Source organism: Callorhinus ursinus, unplaced genomic scaffold, assembly GCF_003265705.2.
Source record: "Callorhinus ursinus isolate GAN/ISIS: 27379988/994484 unplaced genomic scaffold, GSC_fseal_2.0 scaffold65, whole genome shotgun sequence".
Classification (NCBI taxonomy): domain Eukaryota; kingdom Metazoa; phylum Chordata; class Mammalia; order Carnivora; family Otariidae; genus Callorhinus; species Callorhinus ursinus.
In genome coordinates, this window is record NW_027397127.1 from 3,312,705 (window position 1) to 3,323,588 (window position 10,884).

Below are 10,884 nucleotides of genomic sequence, written 5' to 3' on the forward strand. Positions count from 1 at the left end.
AAGAACAGCAGATGTTTGGCAATTAGGTGTCTGCCCTGCCATACAGATGGTCATTTAGACAAAATTTATCTCTGGTAAAAACTCTCATTTTGGGAAAATTTTCCAACTTAAATCTTCTAGGTAGTTAAAGGAGGGGAGAAAATTTCTCTTGAGCCCTCTGGGTCTTGATTACCTTCAGCTCAAAATGGTTCGCATGCCAAAATGGTATACTTTGGGGAGCCTTATTCTGAACCACTTCAGTAGTAAACCTAACTCTCGAGGAGTTAGCTCATTGGATATATAAGGAAATACAAAATAGTAAGAACCATGCTAAACATAAAATCCCTTGGTGATTATCCATAATAGCTAAAATGAAAGTAAAAGAGAAAGTGCTGGGTTGGGCCTTGATGCTAAACCAAGCTCAGATTTGTGTCAGTCTGAGTTTGGGCCACTAGACTCAAAGTCACCCCCCAAGGTAAAAATTGTACAGGGACAACAGAAGGTCCCTCTAGGACCTCTGGTCACCAAGAAAGTAGTCAATGAGGGGGAGGGCAAAATCAAGAAACTATTGAAGCCAGAGAGTATAGTGTGAAGGAATTGTTTTCATTTTGTGGATCAGTATCATCAGCTTCCTGAAGACCCTTTACTAAAATAAATTATGAGGAACTAACTTAGGAGCTGTGCCTTTGATTTTGAATACTGTGGAGTGGAAGGGCATGTTTGGGTTGATACAGGACCCACGGCTCACGACTGAACAATCACAGATGGCTATACGTGATCCAGATACAAAGGAGGTTATTCCTAAGGGAATGACCAGGCCAGTTAACTGGATAAAAGCCACTGTAGGGTCTGTTTACCCTGAGAAGGGGGACTTCTCAATTCCCCCAAAAATGCCAAGTGGAATACCCCAGATGAAGCCGCTGACATGCTTCATATGCAAGCTACATGGAACTGGCTTTAAGATGACTGACATATTTGCCTGCTGAATATGCCGCTTACCCAGATCATGGTAAATGCTGTGGTTAAGGGGTCTCTTTCACACGGGCCCCCCATATAACCTTACCGCTGCAAAACCAGTAACACTCTGGGAAGCCTTTGCCAATTTGATGTCTCAGCTTTCTCTCATGGGTCTTAATAAAAACATCAGGTTAATTAACAATAGACTAGGAAGAGGTCACAAAGGTGGAAGATTTTGAACAGTTAGTAAGGAATAAGGTGAATAAAGCAAATATTGAAAGGAGCAAAACAAAGAGGAAACAGAGAGGAGTCCCAAGACTCATCCCACAGGATGGAAATCTTTAGATGGTTATTAAGAAATGAGATGAATAGAACAGACTTTGATAAGAGTTAAAGATTTTAATACAACACTGCCAAAGGTTGGGAGGGCCAAAGGGACTCTGTGTTGGTCCCTCAACATTAAAGGGCCCAAAACAAGTCTACTCTATTTATCCCAGTTTGGAGAACTTTAAAAAGCCAGGAGGCAAAATTGCAATGAGAAACCTGACCAGCAATAATTTGGGGCAGTGTTTGTGGACAGATTAATCAAGTTAAAATTGACAAAAAGGCCAGGGTCCCTTGGCTCAAACTCTGGCTGGGGACCCAAAGCCTTCTGCACAAGAGTGGGTAAAATGGTCAGAGGGTGGAAAAGAGAAGTTTCTGGACTCATTCATTCAGGACTCCTCCTAACTGTAGTACCAAAACCCCTTGGTGACACCCTGACTCAGGCTACAGTTAGATTGAGAAAATATAAAAATGCAAGGGTAAGGACGCCTGGTTGGCTCAGTATATAGAACACGTGACTCCTGATCTCAGGGTCATGAGTTCAAGCCCCATGCTGGGTGTAGAGCTTACTTAAAAGGAAATAAAGGGGCGCCTCGGTGGCTCAGATGGTTGGGCATCTGCCTTTGGCTCAGGTCATGATCCCAAGGTCCTGGGATCGAGCCCCACATCAGCCTGCTTCTCCCTCTCCCTCTGCCTGCTGCTTCCCCTGCTTGTACACTCAATCTCTGTCAAAAATAAATAAAATATTTTAAAAAAGAAATAAAAAAATAAAAACGTAAGGGTTGATAAGATCATGAAAGGTGGAATGTGTGAGCAGGCTTTATGTAAAAACACTGTGTCTCCTTTACCTAAATGTTTTTATGGGAATGAATATTATGTCTGGCTGGGGAAAACTTCCCCTACCAAGAATTATAAAGCCAAAGCCTGTCAATGAAATCCTAACAGAGACTGGAGGTAGGACCATAGGAGTTGATGGAATTAAGGTAAAAGTTTGTAGGAGAACTGGTATGTTTGAACAGGCTTTAGGCAAAGTGGCTGCATCCCTTTTGCTGGATTACACTGTGGGGATGGACATTATATCCAAGTGGGGACTGTTTCTCCTACCTAGTATTGTTAAGACAGAAGGCATGCAAATCCACCCTTCAAGCAATATTAATTGGGCATGCTTCATAAGAACCAGTAAGTTTGCCTGAGTCCACACAGTGTGGAATAGAAGCTGGAGTGCTGGGAGGGACAAATTCTCCGTGCCAAAGCCCGAAGTAGAGCATAGACGGGGCTTACAATAAAAGCCTGTGAGCACCTCCCAGTGACACCCATATCCCCTTTCACAGGAGTAAGCTAGACAGTGGACAGGCTGAAGGCAAGATGAGAATCAGTTCACCTTCTGGGATTAATTTAGGGCCCCTAGCACGGATCAGAAATGTCTCCTTTTCCCACTTGGGACACAAGGAAACAGCTCATGAGGCTGTCCATGAGTGCACTGCTGCCAGGCACATGGAATTTCTGTACCTTTCCTTTGTAAACTCAACGACTACTTCTTTAGGACCTTCAAGCCTCCAAGATGGCTTTTATTTTCTGACAAATCACTGTTAGGGGAAACAAACAAGAAGAAAATAAGCACACGATAGGAAATTTGTTAGATTCCAGAAGAGGTCCCGGGCTTACCCTAGACTCAATGTCCTATAACTTGTCCATCTCAACCCCCCAGTTCTGGAAAGTGCCACTCATTACTGGTATTCACAGTAATGACCCCAAGGTCATGAGAGGGTTTTACACATTAAACTAAGATACATTTTTTTTTCCTCTTAACCCTATAAACTAAGGCAGTTCAGTGAACTCAGATGTCCTAGAAATGTGTTCAATAACAAAGGCCAGGGGGAAAAAGGAGTTTCTGCTCACCCCCAAGTTGCACCAATAGAGAGGGGAAAAAACAATCCTATGTAGCCTACCCCTATTGTTTCTAGCAGCATTTTCTAAAATGGGTTACAAATAACCACAGTTCACGGGGATGTTGAGAGACATAAATATGACCGACTTTTGGAAATACTAGGACAAATTTTAAAAGATTTCTTAACTGCAGGTCTTCTCGGAGATGTTTCATTGTGAACCCACGATGTAGGGAGAGATTACCCCCAAATGCATTGGCCAGGATGATGTACTAATGCACAGAGTTTGAAAAATGTTGGCTCACTCCAATGCCCATTTTCAGTACCCACCCCCTCCCCTAGGCCACACCCCCTGCCTCTCTTCCCAGAACTCAGGGGAAAATCTTGCTTCAGGAAATCAGACTCATGTGAAAGGAAAACAAGAGGCCATATGGGTTGATGAGAAGACAGTGGTTTTTTTTGGTTAAGCCAACCAGGAGTGTATAACAGCAACCCATCACCTTGTTAGTGCCTCTTGGCAAGGCCCTGCTTCCTCTCCTGCATTCCTCTAGAGGCAGAACTCCTATCAACCTGTTTTCAATAAGAAGAGCAATTCTGTAATAGCTTGAGCACCAGGCGGCTGCATTTGTTCACATCAACGTGTGCAACACAACTGAACACCTGAATGTGAGGTGCCTTCCAGGAGGCCAGGTCCCCTGCCAATTACCCTTTCATGTAAACTCTGCTGAAAAAGTTTATGAGATGCCTTCTTGCAAGTTTGTATAGTCATTATTAACACCCCTGTTGCCAACTAAGCTTTTGTTCCCATCACTTGCCCAGCAGGGACAATTGACAGGAATGGGTACCTGGCGCACACAAAATTATACCTTGGAGCATCAGGTATAAAGAAGTATTGTCACGCTGGAGCCAAATCAGCAGTAATGTTACCTCAACTTTTCCTCTAGGTGTTGAGTTTTTTCCTCCATAGAGGTCTGACTCAGCTTTATGTTTTCTTTTAAACACCTCAACTCAGGCATTTATAATACCTGCAAAAATACATACTATTTGGTCAGAGCACCAGAAAAATTCAACTTTTAAGAGAAAGAGAAAACAAGCCCATTTATATACCTAACATAAACTATACCATCAGCTTATCGTCATCCTTTTCCTTCTGATTTTCCAGAGACGCCTTGGCTATTCTTTGGCTTAAAAAAAAAAAAAAAAAAGATATTTTCCCCCGGCACACAGTTCAGGAAGACCTCACTCTCCTTGCTGACAACCACATGACGGTACTATTGGCAGTTTTAAGTCTAGTATTCTATCCTGGGGACACCTGGCCTTCGTTTACCACTGAGAGAAGCAACTGGGAAGGCATCAGCATTCTGACAGAAAAACGGTGGAAGTGGCAAGAAGCTAACTTGCCGGTCTTATTATCTCTTTCTGGGGTTCCTGCCCTCAATCCCAGATACCTCCTGAAAGCGCATGACTGTGTCACGGGCGTCTCAAACACAAAATATCCACAGCTAAATTCTGTTATCTCCATATCCCCACCCCAAACCTATTTCCCCTTTAATTCCTCATCTTATTAAATGACACCAGCCAGAATCCTAGGAGGCATCTATGACTCTTACCCTCTTCCTCACGCAATCCGTCCAGTCTCTCACCACACCCTGCTAGTCGGACTGCCGAAGTATATCCTCGGTTTATCCTTTACGCACGTGCGTGCACGTGCGTGCACTAGCGTGGGTGCGTGGGTGCGTGGGCGTGTGCGCGCATGCGTGGGTGCGTGCGCGCATGCGTGGGTGCATGGGCTGGGCGCGCATCCGTGGGCACGCGCGCATGCGTGGGTGCGTGGGCTGCGCGCGCATGCGTGGGTGCGTGGGCTGCGCGCGCATGCGTGGGTGCGTGGGCGGCGTGCGCCCCCCCCACCCACACAATCACCCACACACTGCTTTCCCTGCTTCCAGTCTTCTCTCTTTTCCAAACAATACCCCACCTGCCTCACAGAAGTTTCTTTGTAAATACTAGTCTCATCTTGTCACCACCCAGCTTCATGCCTGCCAGGTATTGAAATCTTCTCCAGTGTAAAATCCACCTCTTTACCATAACACACAGGGCCTTGGTAATGTGGACCCCACCTCTCCAGCCTCTCACTTCTCTTCCCCATAGGCAACATCTTATTCTTCCCAACTGCAGGAGAGCATCTTGGACCTATGGGCCTTTGCGCATCCCATGCCATTCCCTCTGCCTGCCTGGAATGCCCATCCCCACCTGGCCAGCCTGGAAAACTCTAACCCATCTTTCAAGTCTCTGCTGAAAAATTACCTGCTCTTCTAAGTCTCTTCTTACCCATTCTAACCCCACTCTCAGTTATAGGCTCCTCCTATGCTGGTTTTCCATGGCATTCTAGGCACATCTCCATGACAGTATAACTTGTATGTTAGTCATTGTTGGCTTTTTCACCCACCAGACTGAGATTACCCCACTTTAGTAAGCCTTGTACCTACCACAGAGGTCTAAGACATAATGATGTTCGACATGCCCATCCTATCCTCGATTCTAGAAGATTTACTTTTGCACTGTCCCCCTCATATGGCTGAAGTATCTGGCCATACTGAAGATCTGAGAATCAAATATTACAACACATGCAAAGCACTTAGCACAGTGTCACTCTGCTGATCCACTTTTAGCTTGCTGTCAGAGAAAATCCTTGGCATTTCTCCTACATCCCTCATCCTGAATTTGGGCACTTGGCCCAAGAGCAAAGCTCTACATTGATCCCTATTAAATTTTATCTTGTTAGTTCCAGCCCATTGCTCCATGCTGTTGAAACCTTTCTGAATCTTGATCCTGTCATCCCATCTATTAGCTATCCCTCGCAGTCTTGTGTCATCTGAAGATCTTAGAAGCTTGCTATCTATTCTTATCCAAAGCACTGACAAAAATGTCAGACAGGCTTGATATTCACTGGGTGGAATATTGGGCAGCTATTAAAATGATACATGTGAAGTTTCTATATATACACAAAAAATAACATATCCCAAATGTGTAAATCTTAAAAACACAAAAATTATACACACTATGGTTGCAACTATGTACAACTAGATATGCAAATGGATGACAATCTATAAAGACAATAAAGAAATGTGAAGGTTAACAATAATCATAAAAGTATCTAATATTTACTGAGTGCTAGGTCTAGGCACTAGTACAAAATGAGATTTACATGAATTAACTCATTTAATCCTCACAACATGCTATGAGGTAGGCATTATTATTACTCGTTTTACAGATAGAGAAATTAGGATACAAAGCAGTTAAACAGGCTGCCTCCAGTCACACAGATGATAAGTGGCCGGATCAGGATTTCAGTCCAGGCATACAAGCTGTAGTCTGTGCTTTTATCCGGGGATGCAGGTGTAAGACTGGTTTTGTGAAGTTACATAAAATTTGTTGTGTAAAGTTGCAACAATCACGAACACATGCAAAGCCATGGCAGGTCATAGCAGTGACACAGCAGGTCACTTGGGACCTCCTTGTAGACTAACTCCATTCAGTTGTGGCTATTCCTATTTAATCAGTGGTGATTTCTCTACCCAGCATTCAGCCCATATTTTCCCATCTTATTTCATGGATACAAACTCAGTCCCCATCAAAGGCTCTTTATGTTTCTGGCCAGGTTTTAAAGATTGTTGTTGATTGTCTCCTGCTTTTCCCCCTATTTTATGTTCATAGCCTTCCTGCTACTCTTATCACAGGATGGTACCAATTATCTGTACTTTCCTTAGTTGTGTGCTTCTCCCATCATCTAACGGATTTATTCAACAAACATGTATTCAGCAACTGCTACGTGCCAGGCAATGAGGATACTAAGATGGCATTCTTATCCTCAAGAAGTTCATAGTCTAATGAAGAACACGAGTAAATAATTAGAATAGCTGCCATTTTTAATGTTTATGCCAAACACTGTGCCCAGTGCATTATATGTGGTATCCCATGTAATAGAGAAAAGCGAGTAAGCATGTGGGCTCCAGGATCAGAAGAGCCTGGGGCAAATCCTACCTTTGTCACTTCCTACCAGTGTGACCACTCTGCGCTTTAGTTTCTCATCTGAAAAAAATAATAATAGTAGTAGCTATTTCACAGGGTTATTCTGAGAATCAAACATTACAAGACAGGCAAAGCACTTAGCATAGTGCCCGGCACATAATAAGGGCACAGTAAATGTTAGCAATTAGTATTTATCCTTCCAATAAACTATTTTAGAGATGAAGAAACTTGAAGTTTAAAGATTATTTAAGTTTTTCAAAGTTAAATAGTTAGTAGGGGAGGAGTCTAAAGTTTGCTCTTAGCTACTCCCCTATACTGTTGCTAAAGTGTGATATATGCCTTTGTAGAATCAGGCTAAGGTGCAATGGGAGAGCAAAAGAGGAGCATCTAACCCAATCTTGTAGGGAAGGAGGCAGGGCAGGACAAACAAGAGGCGGGCAGAGAAGGAGACAGGATGAAAGTGGAGGCTAGAAGTTGGGAGCATGGCAGGAGTGGAGCATTCCATCCAGAGTTAGAAGCTTATGAAATGTATGATGGAATAAGAAATGGCAAGTCTAGGAAACTGCAGAATGGGCATGTGAAACCCAGGATGACATCACTGCTTTCACCCAAGGAGCCTTTCTATTTCGGTTTATCCTCCCGTTCTCCACTGGTCTGAATTAAGTCCCAGCAGGGTGAACCCTCTCCATAATCCTTCTACCTTTCAAAAGATGAACTCCCCATCTCACAGATGAGACTTTCAGAAAGTGTCCAGAGGACTGCAGTTCTGTTCCTGTCTTTATTCCACTGTGCCCCTCTTAGCTTTATGATCTATTTGTGGATGGCTCTCAACATACTCAAGTTCCCCCTTAACCAGCTGGGATGGATTTGTCTTCCATACATTTACTATCAAGTCTTCTTGAATCTTTGTATCCTCACTTTGTGCTCCTTCTTGAACTATCAAGTTCCATATGTTTGTTTACTCTCTGCTAAATAAAAATGGATTATTTTATTTAAAATCATATCCTTTAAAATCAAAAAAGATATTCCTTCGACATTAGGCTTCTGGGGTTTGGTCAACATCCCTTTCCATCCCTGTGATCTGTGATGATTTTATTATGGACCTGGCCACCAGGTAATGCTGACTCCTCTAGGGGGTGGCCCTTTCCATGTAAATGCACCTGAGTCTAGAAGCCACAGGATTTCCTACAGAGGTATCACTAGAATGCTCTTATCTACCCCATATGTCAGTCACCCATTTTACCTGGGCATACCTTTCAACAAGCCAGCTTCCCTTAGTGGCCAGGCCATGTTCCGACATTTTGTGCACCATACTGAAGGCATTCTCAGTATGAACTATGAAAACTGAGGAACAATCTTTTCATCTTTTTCTTCTCTCTTGTACAATTATACATATAGGATCTCCCTGACTAGAATATCACCACAGTTGAAGGAAGATTTTAAATGCTTGAACTTTCACTTTTAGGGAATCTTTGTATCAGTCATTGGAACAGTTTGTATTAAGTTCTACACTCAAGCTTAACCGTTGCATTTTTTTTAATTAAAGATTCTTATTTATTTATTTGAGAGAGAGAGAGAGCACAAGCAGGGGCAGAGGGAGAGGGAGAAGCAGACTCCCCGCTGGGCAGGGAGCCCGACACGGAGCTCCATCCCAGGACCCTGTGATCATGACCTGAGCCGAAGGCAGACAGTTAACTGACTGAGCCACCCAGGCACCCCTTACCGTTGCGATTTTAATTGTTTATGGGGACAGGGGTAGAGGAGTGTAACATCCTCCATTCTGGACCCTGCCAACATATGGAATATATACTTGCCCTGGTTTGTGGCTTTGTTGTCTGTCATGCAATGAGCAAACATTTACTGAATGTTTTCTTTTTTTTTCTTTTTAAAGATGTTATTTATTTATTTGACAGAGAGTGACTGAACGAGAGAGCACAAGCAGGGGGAGCAGCAGAGGGAGAGGGAGAGGCAGGCTCCCCGCTGGGCAGGGAGACCGATGTGGGGCTCGATCCCAGGACCCTGGGGTCATGACCTGAGCCGAAGGCAGACACTACACCAACTGAGCCACCCAGGTGCCCCTTACTGAATGTTTTCTGTACTTGAGGTCATTGAACTTCCAGAGACCCTGGTTTTTCAAACTACCATTCCAATTTGCTGCAACTCCTTTCTATTTTTCTGAACCACACCCACCCTGGCTTCTGCTCTCCAGCTATTGGCTAGCTGCTTGTGCCATTGCTGGCCTCCCACCTGCCCTGATTTCAGATGGACCCTGCCACGTCCTGGTTGTGCCTTCTTGGTAGAACCAGACTCCAGAGCCCCATATCTTTCCCATTTGTGGTCCTCTGCCTGGCTCTGAATGCACTGTCTTGCCTGGCCCTGCCTCTTAGACTCTCCTGGAAATTCAGATCCTGTGCTAAGTCTGACTTGCCATATTCTGGTTCTTGTGCCAACCTGGCCCCTGAGCTCCAGGCTCTCATCTTACTTTTGATTCTCAAATGCTTCACCAACCAGCACTTATTTTCATCAAACAAAAAGCAAATTTCTTCCTTCTAAGCTAGCTCACAAGCAATGTGATGTTGAAAGAATCATGGAAGTTACCTACGATGATACAAGAAGAGCCATGTAACTGGTTGAAAAGGGCCATGTGCATGTTGCCCAGACAGCCCTGAAGGAGGGTCCGTGAGAGTCAGGCCAGTGCAGGCAGAGCGCAACCTTCATCAAAATGACTAACAGCACTGTGCCGCCTATTGCCTGGACAATTGTCGATGGGACTGGAGTCTTCTAGACTTTAATCCATTGATAACAGTAATAGTAATAGTTAATAAGTATCCATTCATTTATTCAACAAGTATGATCCAGTGACTATCATGTGCCAGGCACAGAGTAACCATATGTCTCTGCCTTCCTAGAGCTTACATTCTAGTGGGGATGGACAGAAAATAAACATTTAAACAAGAAATTACTTCATATAATTTTAGGGAGTTTATTTATTTATTTATTTATTTATTTAAAGATTTTATTTATTTATTTGAGAGAGAGAGAGAGAGAGAGAGAGAAACAGCATGAGAGGGGAGAAAGTCAGAGGGAGAAGCAGGCTCCCCGCTGAGCCGGGAGCCCGATGTGGGACTCGATCCCGGGACTCCGGGATCATGACCTGAGCCGAAGGCAGTCGCTTAACCAACTGAGCCACCCAGGCACCCTTTTTTATTTATTTTATTTTTTTTTAAGTTTTGAAGCCCTCACCACTGTAGGTCACAGGCAGTCGGTCTGCACTTTTGAAGATTTTATTTACAAATTTTTAGGGAGTTTTAAATGCTACAAAGAAAATTAAACGAGATGGGATGCCTGGGTGGCTCAGCTGGTTAAGCGTCTGCCTTCAGCTCAGGTCATGATCCCAGGGTCCTAGAATCAAGCCCAAGGTCAGGCTCCCTCTGCTTCTCCCTCTCCCTCTGCCCCTTCCCCTGCTGGTGCTCGCACTCTCTCTCTCAAATAAATAAAGACAAATCTTAAAAAAAAGAAAGAAAGAAAGAAAAGGGGACGCCTGGGTGGCTCAGTCAGTTAAGCGTCTGTCTTCGGCTCAGGTCACGATCCCAGGGTCCTGGGATCGAGCCCCACATCAGGCTCCCCGCTCAGCAGGGAATCTGCTTCTCCCTCTCCCTCTGCCCCTGCTTGTGTTCCCTCTCTCACTGTCTCTCTCTCTGTCAAATAA

The 10,884-nt window shown here is 44.1% G+C and overlaps 2 protein-coding genes across 3 annotated transcripts in view; one reads left to right on the plus strand and one right to left on the minus strand.

Moving 5' to 3' along the window:
* Nucleotides 1-4,814, minus strand: part of TRPC5OS (TRPC5 opposite strand) — a 57,842-nt gene extending 53,028 nt beyond the window's left edge. The window contains exons 1-2 of one of the 2 annotated variants that reach the window (XM_073885741.1): nt 4,757-4,814; nt 2,770-2,846 (exon numbers count right to left, since the gene is read on the minus strand). The gene's annotated coding sequence lies outside the window, so the exon portion shown is untranslated. The remainder of the gene's footprint in view (nt 1-2,769; nt 2,847-4,756) is intronic. The other variant, XM_073885740.1, reaches the window with a different exon arrangement.
* TRPC5 (transient receptor potential cation channel subfamily C member 5) overlaps nt 1-10,884 on the plus strand; it is a 255,909-nt gene that overhangs the window by 216,586 nt on the left and 28,439 nt on the right. The window lies entirely within an intron of this gene.